Raw genomic sequence first — 13557 nt, 5'->3', positions numbered from 1 at the left:
TAAATCTTTGGCAAAATACCTCAGAGTTTTATCCAATAAAGCGAGGTCACTTTTTGAAATGTTACACCATAATTCACTTCCATAAAACATTGAAGGGAAAATTACCTTTTTAATTACATTTGCAGCAACCAAAGGATTTAAACCATTCGGTTTAATGCCAATACCAAACAGACCGTGAAAAGATTTTTTCCCTTTCTTGCATGCATCGAGTATTGCGTCATGCGACGTCAGCTTTGAGTTAATCCGGTGACCCAGGTGTGTTGCCGAATCGGTAACCGGCAAACATGACGGGCCAAGATATTTTTTCATATTGATAAAATTCTTGTATTGGGGTCCGAAAATGATAATGTATGACTTTGTAACACTAAGCTCGAATCGCCACTTATTACTGTAGTCGTATGCTATATCTAACAGCTTTTGTAGATTGCTAGGATATATAGCCAAAAGTGAAATATCATCAGCTAGGGTTGGATTTCCCACAGCTAAGGATCCAATCTTTGCTCCAAATCCACTATTTTCTAACTGTAGCAGCAAGTCATTTATAAATATTGTGTACATCAAGGTTGACAAAACACCCCCTTGTCTCACTCCTTGGCCAATTGAGAACCAATCTGAAAATTGCCCATTTACAAGAACTTTACTCTGTAAATTTGTATACATGTTAAAAAATATCAAAAGGGATTTACCCGTAATTCCCAACGTGAATAATTTAAAAAGCAGTCCTTCGTGCCACACGGTATCAAATGCCTTTTTTGTATCAAGAAAAGCAGCAAAAACCCGTGAACCCATGTTTACATTATATTGTACTGATTGCAACAGCACAAAACTCGCTGTTGTGCAGCCTAAACCTTTTTGGTAACCATGTTGTTGTGAACTGGGTATACTAGAATTAGTATCTTTGAGCCAAGTTACCAAACGTTCATGAATAATTTTCTCAAAGGTTTTGTAGATAACAGGCAGTAAAGTAACAGGCCTGTAACTTTCGAGGGAGTTCTTTGATTTTCTGTTACCTTTGTACAGTGGTATTACTAACCATTTTTTGCAATCTACAGGTATGTAAGATTGATCAATCATCCGAGTAAATAAAATTGTCATACACTCGATGAGGTAGTCGCTGCCATAGATCAAATGTTCATTGCAAATTTGATCATGGCCCGATGCTTTTGATTTCTTTAGACCTTTAATGATTTCTCTTACTTCATTTAAACTGATACTGGTCTGTAAGGCCTCGATATGGCTTACTTCGTCCTGTAGACCCCGATTTAATTCTCTCTCTATAAATTCATAAAAGTTTCCGTCAAAACTATGGTTTAAATTCGGCGTGTGAATGTCCTCATAGTATCTAGCAAAGCCATTTGCGATGGAATCATCATCACGGACACAAACTCCATCAGTTGATAGTTCCTGACAAAAATTTGTATTGTTCCCTCTCTTAATGTTGATCATTTTCCAAAAGTGTCTTACATCGCATTCATGTGCTTTTTCAATTTCTTCATACACCTCCCCCATATATTTTTCCACAGCCAGTTTTTGAACGTTTCTAAAGTCTCTCTTCTTATCTTTATATTCTCTGTAAGAATTAAATTGACTACCCCTCGGTCTTCCCTCATTTATCCAAGTATACCTAGCTTGTCTTTGAAGTTTATGTGCTTCTTTGAGTTCATTTGACCAGTATGGTTTGGCATGATAATTGAATTTAGACTTTGGAAGCGCGATGTCGCTTGACTGCTGTATTGCATTAACAATGTGCTGGTAAAAGCTATCAACATTGTCCGAAATAGTATCTATATCTAAAGTTTTCAGGCGAAGGTCCAGCTCAGATTGATAGTTTTTCAAGATATCAGCGTTTAATTTATTCCAGGCTATGTTGTTTCTCTTCATAGACTGTCTGAAGTCTCTCCCATAGGTCACTGTACGAAGGGAAGTAAGGATAGGGAGGTGGTCAGATATCGCGTGCTCTTCGTGATCTGAAACAATGTGCACACTTCGTAATCTACCTATGCATTGATCCGACAGTACAAAATGATCAATCATCGTTCTTGCTGGGGTGAACGTATAGCGGGAACCAGTGCATATTATTAAATGTCCAGCACTCACTAGATTATTATATCGCAAGAACTCATGAAATACTCTATCTTTGTAATCTCTGAAAGTGGCTGGTTCAGCTACTGCATTGAAATCACCAGTAAAATACACGTCCCTCAGCTGTGAGTACTGATCATAGAGATTTTGAATCAACTGAATTTGCGCTTTGTAACAATCTATGCCATATAATAGGGTCGGCATATATACACAAAAAATATATACATTTTGCATATCGGGAAATTTGAATTCTATGCCAACAACTCTGTCACTATTAACTTCATCTATAAAGTTAGCATATCTCATGAGAGAAGTTTTGCAGAAGATTGCAACTCCTCCTTTACCACATTTTATTAACATACAATTAGAGGAAATATCCTCTGCCTTAGCAGTGCATTTATAATCAGAACGAATAGTATCGCAAAATGGAAGTATGTGCTGTAATAGTTTATGTTCAGTTACGCAAGCTACGTCAACATTATATCTATCCAGCATTGCACTAAAGCTAAGAGCAGAGGACATAATTCCTCTAACATTCCAGGTCAGTATATTAAGATTCATATTAACTTGCAATATAGGCATAATAATACTTATGCATCGTGAAAGCAGGACTAAAATGACAAAGATGACAAAACACATTAACTTACGACAGAACATAATGGCAAATTTATGAACAATTAACTGTCACCCTAGTCACAGAATATCGCATCCTGCACCTTCATTTGCCTCCTGATCGCGATTGCTAAACCTGTCTCGCCAAGATTGATTCCCATACCACCTTCTTACATAAACACCTTTTGGCCATGTTACATCATTTTCAACAGTGTCGCAGTCTGAATTATATACAGTCAGCTTGGCCGATAGACAATTACGTCTACTGTGGATAAACTTTGTGGATAACGGATCTATATCGTATTCTTTCAAGAATTTACCGAGGCCTTCAGCAGTAGATTTGACGCCCATGCCACCCACATAAAAGCGCCTTGTTCTACGTCTAACTACACCTTCAAATACAACATTCTCATTTTTGTCATCAACATCCTCATGTCCAACAATACTCTCTGAACCTATTTCTAAACCTGATTTACCAAATGATCTAGGTTTTTCTACCTGACCCCCAATAACGGTAGGTATCTTGCTAGGAGGGGTTTTCAAGTCTATACCTTTCACATTACTGTTGCTAGTAATCGGATGCCTAGCGTTCTCTATCCTGGTCGAAGTCGAAGTTAACAGTTTATTTTGATTCTGAATGGGTGTGCGTACAACATTTGTCACATCAGGATGAACACTGGCTTTATAAATCTGTGGGATATTTCCATCGAAGGGGGCGATATGTCTTCTAACGAAAGTCTGTGAAATTATATCCGAACTTTTTGAAACCAGAGTTTGCAGAGCACTGACCCCACTCTTTTCCATAGCTGGTTGGGCCGTTACACCGGTTCGTGACTTCACTGCCGTTGTACCTGGTGTAGAGTCGTCAGCCTCAACCAACACGGGAGACAAACAGTTGGACACTGCAGTTCTGTTCTGAGATTCACTTGATAGGCGGCAGTGTGTATCGCAACCAGTTTTGTTAGAGTCGATCAAGACGGAAGATGAACAGTTAGACACATGAATCTTGTTCTGAGCAGCAACTGATGGAGAGCTATCACCACATCCATTGGGACTACATGATAGGTTACTTACAGCTGGACTGTTCGTGCGAACGACATCCGCATAAGACATGGGTTTACTCAAAGATTTCATCAGCTTAACTCTAAGTTGCTCGGTGATGGTGTGGAGAGTTTCATTTTCTTTCATCAACACGCTTTGAGTAGTTTTCATTGACGTAATCTCATTACGGAGCAGTTCTATTGTTTGAGATTGTGCCTGTACCTTATTGTTTACATCAGCACGGAATGCATTAAGGTCATTCATATTCACCAATGTGATTTGGGTTGCCTTCAGAGATATAATCTCTTCTCTGAGCGAAACAACAGTTTGTTGTAGATGACCGCAATCACTCTTGATTTCCGCTAGCGAGAGTCTTGCTGAATTAATCACTTGTTCTGCTTGCCCTGAGCTATGTTCATCGTCATGTTCACAATGTTCAGCTTGTACATTAGGGTTTGATTTCTTCTTGCTAAAAATAGAATCGATCTCGCAAGGATCCCCTTTTATAAATATAGCTAAAGAATAACAATCCCTTGCATATTTTATTAAACTACTTACACCATTTCTGTTTTTTTCTAACAACCAAATATCCAGATGGACAGCCAGGAAAACCTCGTGCTCTACTAAATAAAACTGACCTGTACCAGGTTACAATATCTTCACTGTCGTGTGAAACCTCTAGCAATTTCTCAATATACATGTCTCTGGGTAGATTATCTAGTTCCTGATCAAGTCTTCTAATATAGTCCTGATTGGGAACCTGAGATATGACATCTTGATATGTTGGGCTGTTACAACGGTGACTCGAATCTTGGGCATCTCTGTCAAAACATGTATTATCAACATTCTGTGTACTCGTGTACTGAGGTTGCGAGCATAGATCTGCCTTGTTTGCATTGTCAGGCTCATCACTCACCAAATCTGCGTCATAAAAAGCATTTAAACCACAATTCCCATGTACAGTACAATCACCTTCATTTTCTGTTTCCAGTTCAGTATATTTCTTCCTGGAGCGAGTCTCATAAACAGAATTATCCATGATTTGCACATAAGCACTGCAACGTCCATCTGAACAGTCCGCCATCAGAATCTTATAATGCCTTGTAATTGCATATCATGCAATGCCTTCTAATCACCTATATTAGAATCATACACTGTCTTATAATTACATATATTAGAATCATATAATGCCTTCTAATCACCTATATTAGAATCATATAATGCCTTGTAATTACATATATTAGAATCATATGCCTTGTAATCACATATATTATAATCATATAACGCCTTGTAATTACATATATTAGAATCATATAATGCCTTGTAATTACATATATTAGAATCATATAATGTCTTCTAATCACCTATATTACAATCATACAATGCCTTGTAATCACCTATATAAGAATCATATAATTCCTTGTAATCACCTATATTAGAATCATATAATGCCTTGTAATCACCTATATTAGAATCATACAATGCCTTGTAATCACCTATATTAGAATCATATAATGCGTTCTAATCACCTATATTAGAATCATATAATTCCTTGTAATCACCTATATTAGAATCATATAATGCCTTGTAATTACATATATTAGAATCATATAATGCCTTGTGATTACATATATTAGAATCATATACTGCCTTGTAATCACCTATATTAGCATCATACACTGTCTTGTAATTACATATATTAGAATCATATAATGCCTTCTAATCACCTATATTAGAATCATATAATGCCTTGTAATTACATATATTAGAATCATATGCCTTGTAATCACATATATTATAATCATATAATGCCTTGTAATTACATATATTAGAATCATATAATGCCTTCTAATCACCTATATTAAAATCATATAATGCCTTGTAATTACACATATTAGAATCATATGCCTGGTAATCACATATATTATAATCATATAATGCCTTGTAATTACATATATTAGAATCATATAATGTCTTGTAATTACATATATTAGAATCATATAATGCCTTGTAATTACATATATTAGAATCATATAATACCTTCTAATCACCTATATTAGAATCATATAATGCCTTCTAATCACCTATATTAGAATCACATAATGCCTTGTAATTACATATATTAGAATCATATAATGCCTTGTAATTACATATATTAGAGTCATATGCCTTGTAATCACATATATTATAATCATATAATGCACTGTAATCACCTATATAAAAAGAATTTGATCCTTGATGGGACTTTGATGTAAATCTAAAAAAAAATTATTTTCTCAGCTCTTTTTCCCAAAATAATTAATGCGATTCCAAGTTATACGCATTTTACTCTAGAATGCTGTCCTTTCTAGTAGTTGCACCTCGAAACATTATTACAACCAAGATATGCAAAATCTCGCTTTGAGGAACACTTTCAAGGAAACTGAAGCTTCACGACGTATTTCTTGCTTGATTGAAATGGTATCCTGTGTAACAGTCGATTTGCATACGACAAATAATTAGAAAGTAAATATTCATTGTCAGGGGCACATACATAAATATTGCTTAATATATTTTAGGGGCAGCGTAAATAAGGTGACCCATCTGTGGGACAGATACCAAAATGATGTACATGAGCCTAACCCCTGGACGCTCTTGAAATATAGTCGTTTCCAGGGCATAATACAGTTTAACCAGCTAACATTAAAGAAAACTTGTTCCAGGAGATATCTTGATAAATCGGTGTGCTTCCAGTATAGGATTTCTACTGATATGGAATAAGCAGCAAACCAAGCCTAGGGAGTTTTGTTCGAAATTGTATTTTAGGTAAGGTGAAATTTAGTTTAAAGATATTTTATTTTATAAAATTGTAATTGGATATTACAACAGACACAATACCGAATGTAAAGGATTAGAACCAAAATCAATGGTTGATAATGTTCTTCTCCATTCACGATACACAAGTTGTAAATATATTTGAATATATGGTGACATTTACTTTTCATAAACAATAATATGATGCTACCGATTTTTGTGCAAACACATTCGATACAGTGGAGTAATTTCTTTGGGAAAATTTAAAAAACAAAAAATATTTTCTTTAGTGACTAGTAATCATTGAAAACATTGTAAATTACCTCCCTTTGTATGAGCCTTGTTGGAATGCGAGTTGCAGTTCATTGTGAATAATTATTATAGAAATATGTTTTTAGTTTAGGTCACTAATTATTATATGTACTATAGGCCAGTATATGCATGGTGGAATATTAATTGCGGCATTTTGGAGTGAATGAAAATCGTTGATTAGTTTAAAAAATAATTACAAGAATTTCGAATGCGACCACTTTCAGATGAAGCCGACATAGAGGGAAACTGCATGCAACATCAAGCCTGAAATTAATGCCACTTTAATTATATCGCACTCGCCGCACAGGTACTCCCAGGTGTAAAAGGGGAGATACCTGCGGGCCAAATTTTGATAGTGGACACCCACGAGGTATTTGTCGTCTAAAAGAGCCGCGCAGCTTATTGTTCTTGACCATTTGAAAGGCTTAGTCGTGGATAGTTCGCGCAATATGATGTAAACGTGTTTTTGCCGGTCATTTTTCAAACGTTTAATATTTGTGCAAACCATTATCGTAAATGTCTACAGGGCATGGATCATGTGTCTGTGTTATTAAACCCGTGTTTTAAAGATGGTACAACACCTTGTATGTTGCTTATCTTGAGCTCGTGTTAACGGTACAACCAATGCGACGTTTCGTATCTATAAATACAATTTCAATTCCGGGGTTTATTGGTTCAAATACCGATGTTATCAATACTATTCTTGAAGCATTTCACTTTTATCAATAAAAGATTAACTACAGTCCGAGCTGACGGGTTGACATTTAACCATCTCCATGTTATTTATGTGCTCTTCAACTACATGTATTGTGTGAAAGCCCAAATTGTAATGTAACCTTCTCGCGGTTGATGTTGGGATCGAATACCCAACTATTAGCTGTTTAAGACGTTTTTTTAAAATTATCGGGTATGCCATCAAGGAAATGATTCATTGCCGGTGTATTCAAAGCGCGAAATGCTATCTCTCTGCCTTTGTGTGAAAGTTTAATAGCGATAGGTAGAGAACGCTAAATACAATCATTTTTGTTCATGCAATGCATATATTCTGTATAGACCCTTAATGTAAAAGTTCTTGTGCCGATAAATCATTCGAGTCAGATTGGGTGAGGTCAATAATTTTACCAGGAGTTAATAGCATACTTGTAAGGATGCAATTATTCGGTAAGAAGAAATATTCACGATATTTCAATAAAATTTGAGCTCTAGACAAATATAGGAAGGATACGTGTACCTTTATACCCCATACACTCATTGTAAAATTTTCACCTAGATCTAAACGTTTGAATCCACCTTGAATGGAAGTTATATTCGAAATATGAATTAACAATTTTTTTCTTCTAAAACAATCAGATTTATCTAATGAAAGGGTAGTTGCATTCAGTTTATGCAATGTGCCACAATCTTCTTCTTTCATACAAAATTTAGCAATGTATTCTACACTACATTAACTGTATCTCGTTCTGGTGTTATTACCTTTATTCTGAAGCCAGAGTTACAAGACATTTCAACGAGAGTCGGGAAACTCTCTTCTTGGATAAACAGAATGCTATAGATTCAATATTAAATATTAAATCTCACTGGGCACTCGTGCAGTATCGAATTCGATTTCATTCTTTAAATGATTGCTTTCTAAAAAAAAAGACTTCATTAAATGTTGTGAGTAAATGGGCTTGGGATCTGAATAAGTCAAAACATTAATCAAAATAAACATAAATGTCAAGATGGATCTTAGTAAAATTTTAGCCCCCCCCCCCAGCAAAAAGGGAAGAAAGTTCACTTTAGTTTAAGCAATTAATTACGTTAGCTTCTTGCCATCCTTTTGTGATGGGTTCAAGTGCTGTTTAATTAAGCTCAAAATTAAGTAGGGAGGATTAACGAAGAGCACTTCCATATATATTATTCAGAAATATGTCCTCTTGCATACAGTCTATCTATTTTTTTATTTAATACTCTTTCATATTCAATGATACATATTTTCGTAAGTCATTTGCCTTTCAACATCTTCACTGATGCACGCTTATAGGACGATTCGATTTTATATGAATCTCTGTAAATTGAAGCACAAGTGATCGCATCTACTATAAAATCCCACAGCTTCATTGAGACATGTGTCCTCCTCAGCCTTTCATTTATAACCGGTTTCATAAACATATTACTACCACTACTAATGCTGCTGCTGCTACTACTACTACTATTTTTACTACTACTACCCGTAGAGGTTTAGAATCTAAATGTCTACACCTACATGCAAGACAAATTTCCTTGTAATAAGCAATTTTCACCTGTCTCGTGCCCAACGGAAAATCATCGAATTTAAGCAAAATCTCTTCTTATTATTCCAATCACTACTCTGATGATGAAAGGTGAAACGAAATACAACTGATACTTTCTCTCAGACATTCGTGAGTGGACACTTTTTCGATGTCCCAATGCTTGTCACATCTCGCTCGAGATTGAAGTGCGTAGGGTATGCAAGATTTATGTCCAAGAGAACGAAAACACCCCTTTTTGCTTGATCCAATTTTGCGCAGTTCCATAATTTTTTATTTTCACAAGACAAGAATATTCAAATTGTTCAATCTAATAGTGTGATAGTATATGAAAATCAACTGAAAATATTTTTCATATATATATATATATATATATATATATATATATATATATATATATATATATATATATATATATATATATATATATATATATATATATATATATATATATATGTAGAGAGAGAGAGATCTATCTACTTATAGATCTACGTATACATACATACATATGTATCAACCGCTCCGGCGGCCTAGTGGTTAGAGCGTCCTCTTCGGATGCGGGAGGTCGTGGGTTCTATCCCTGGCAGAGTCATACTAAAGACTTACAAATATGGTACTAACAGTTGCCTCGCTTGGCGCTCGGTATTAAGAGGTTAGTGTTAGGACTGGTCGGCCTGGTGTCAGGATAATGTGGATGGGACATCATGCTACATGTCTGCGGCATGATGCCCCAGTGCTAGACATCACTATAAACTGCCACACTGCAGATATCGTAGCGATATGACTGACAAATTGTTAAATTTTCGTTAAAATTTCCAAATCACATCACAACACACATACATACATATACACCAGTGCTGTACAACCTTTTTGACATCATGGGCCACTGAAAAATGTTTTTCTTGAAGCCGAGGGCCGCAGCAGAAAACTGAAGAGCAAATACTTTATATATCCATCCATCCATATATATATCCACATGTATAAATATAAATATATATCCGCATATGTGTATTACAATCGTGCGATCATGTGTATTACAATCGTGCGTTTACTGACTATAGTTTTACATATATATATATATATATATATATATATATATATATATATATATATATATATATATATATATATATATATATATATATATATATATATATATATATATATATATCTGTGCTTATACATACAGAGGTAGCATATTATTTATTATGGCTATGATATTTGTCTTTTTGAACATTTATCAAATAAACAATGCCATTTATTAGTAAAGAAATCGTGTATTTGTTTGGTGTAAGAGAAATATCTATTCCCGTAAAGGAATGTAACCAAATTGGGAAATATCATTATTTGCTCTGTCGCTTTTTCTATGCAAAACGACCAAAACATCCGTGACTAATCTGCATATTTTTTCAGCATGTCTGACAAGTTAATGTCTGGAAAAAATTATGTCAATTGTATCGTTCAATGCACGATATTCGAACATGCGACAAATGGGCAGGATGCTCGAAAAATTATATTCAGTATATATAACATCGATGTTTCAATTTCAGTTTTACTTTGTTGCCAAAGGAAGTAAGGTTTTGAAACGAATGACGATTATATGTGCAAATACGGTTTCTACAGTTTGCTAACACAATGGATTAAATATTCCATGTCACAATTGTCTTTAAGCACAATGGATTAAATATTCCATGCCACAATTGTCTTTAAGCACAAGAAGAATAAGCCTTGTTTTTCTTTTGTTCCTTTCCTGTAAACATTGGGAAATTAAAATAAAAAGAATCTTTCATGAAGGATTCTAATTGTACGAAAAATAAATAAATAAATAAATAAATAAATAAATAAATAAATAAATAAACAAATGGTAATTTATGAGCGGTAAATCATACCTAATAACATACATACATACATACATACATACATACATACATACATACATACATACATACATACATACGTACGTACGTACGTGCATGCATGCATGCATACATACATATATACATACATACATACATACATACATACACACACACATACATACATACATACATACATACATACATACATACATACATACATACATACATACATACATACATACATATATACATACAAACATACATACATACATAGAGGCAAATATCATTATCATTCAGGTATAAGTGCTACAGAGTTAAGGTGCACAGAGTTTAAAGTCATCGGGTTAAGGTTTCGTAAGTAGGCAAAGTTCTAAGTCGTAACACTGTATACATTTATATAATACTAAACAAATCTCGATGATCACCAGATTTCAGAATGGCGACATGACTAGGCAGTCTAGTGCAAGTTAAACCAATTAATTTTCACACATCCATATTTACGAGGTAAAAATGAGTTTGTCATTTTGCTAATCATTTTCGACCTTTTTGCTCTGTAGATGGCGCTGACTTTTGTGGATCACTATTAACAGTGCACTAGGTTTTTTAGTCATACATCCAGTTTGAAAATTTCTATATGACAGACATTGTTCGAGTTAGGACGCAGCTGAAACCAATGGTCTTCTACACTCCCCTTGTCACAGACTTTTCATCGAACTTGAACATAATTAAACTCGAGGATTTAATATGCTTAAACCGTGTGCGTCGTGTTACCAAGTTTGCGTAACTAATACTGTAAAGTACCTTCAACCCAAGATAGTTCATACTACATCTGCCAGTAATATTGCTGAATTTTTCTAAAGTTCTCGCTTCTTGTTTGATTGCATTGGATACGACGTCTTACGATGAACTGAAGATAACTAAGAACATTGCTAATATGCTGCATAAATTAGTAGACAATTCTTGATATATGTACCTTATTGTTTAGGCGAAATGCAATCATGTGTATTACAATCGTAGGTCTTCTGACTATAGGTTATTACAAACCTACAACTAGGTAGGTAAAGTTGGGGAACCAAATTGATACATCGACGAAAATCTTCATCAGCACCGATCGCATACAGTGTATGTGGAAGGATGTGCAAATGATCAAGACTGCGTAAATATTTCAATGAAAAAAAATTTAAACCTTATTTTAATCTTGGTAATTTGTAGCCCTTTCGATACTTGATAGATGATTATAGAGAATTAGGACAAAAACAATGACCATCGTCGAAAAAAAAATAGCGTGAATTTTGAAACATCATTTTTAATTGAATGCATAATTAATGTAAAGGGCCTTGAAGTATAATGTTAAACGAAATATGTAAAAATATTTATCGGCCTGTTGATGCTAAGGTAAGGTATTGACGATGATGGGCGGAAAGAAAAACAAAACTTCGTAAAGTATGATGATAACGATGGCTGTAACGACAATGATGATTGCATGTGTATTACAACAAGGCTGTAACGACAAGGATGATGATTATGAATTGATGATGGTCGTCATCATTATGATCCTCCTCCTCATTATAGGAAAAGGATGATGATGATGATGACGATGACGACGACGACCATGACGACGATGATGATCATCATCATCGCTGTTTCCTTTCCCTTTTAAATGAATAGACCTATATGAGCTTTGTAAATGAGTTTAGTTTATTGGCAACTAGGTGTGCTTGATTGGCTGTTCCATATGTCTTTAATGCATATCAGTCTTAGTAACACGCATAGCGAAATAGATACGAAGCATTAGCATTACAAGAAATAATTTCCAATTTATTAATATTCATACTTTTCTGTGTATGTATGTATGTATGCATGTATGCATGTATGCATGCATGCATGCATGCATGTACGTACGTACGTACGTACGTGTGTGTGTATGTATGTATGTATGTATGTATGTATGTGTGTGTGTATGTGTGTATGTGTGTTACAATTTATAAATGATTATCAAAGTCTCTATGGACCTTCTCTGATTGAAGGCAGGCTATACCCATATAAATGTAACGTGCAATACAAGTAATTCAATGCATGAAGACGTCAAAAATAAAAGCAACTTGGTTTATCAGCGATCAATACTGAGATATGTAAAGTGTTTTCAATTTGATATGGGCCATACGGTATTTGCGTCATCGTAGAAGTCGCTAGGTCACTGGATTGTAATTGATGGGTAACATTTTAATTATAACTTGTCAAAGTTCAACAGTTTATACAAAACTGAGAAATTCATGAATCATGACCGACCAATTGATTCTCAAGGAAATGACTTGCAAGAGTTTTTGGCTGACATTTATGGCTGTACATAGGAAATATAGGAATAATTTACGGAATGGCAGGCGTCTCTTGAAGCGAGAAGCAAAGAGCACCATAACGTACCTTTAACTAAGCAAGAAGTACACAATGAAACAGAGAAAGCGAAACTCGTACGAACATATACATAGAATATTTGACATATTTTTAAATTTATAACATTATGATCCGTTACATTTGTAACGTTCTTGTCTTATGATATTTTGCGATATTTTAGTACATCGCGGCTTCGC

General features: G+C 34.7%; 1 long non-coding RNA gene across 1 annotated transcript in view; it reads left to right on the top strand.

Annotated features, from left to right (window-relative positions):
- LOC149805217 (uncharacterized) overlaps positions 1-13557 on the top strand; it is a 36957-nt gene that overhangs the window by 13122 nt on the left and 10278 nt on the right. Inside the window, exon 2 of the long non-coding RNA XR_016418322.1 lies at positions 6294-6540. This is a non-coding gene — a long non-coding RNA (uncharacterized LOC149805217). The remainder of the gene's footprint in view (positions 1-6293; positions 6541-13557) is intronic.

This window comes from Sinohyriopsis cumingii, chromosome 2 (assembly GCF_028554795.1).
Source record: "Sinohyriopsis cumingii isolate HCF-2022 chromosome 2, ASM2855479v2, whole genome shotgun sequence".
Taxonomy (NCBI): Eukaryota; Metazoa; Mollusca; class Bivalvia; order Unionida; family Unionidae; genus Sinohyriopsis; species Sinohyriopsis cumingii.
This window is presented reverse-complemented; position numbering and strand designations above follow the sequence as displayed.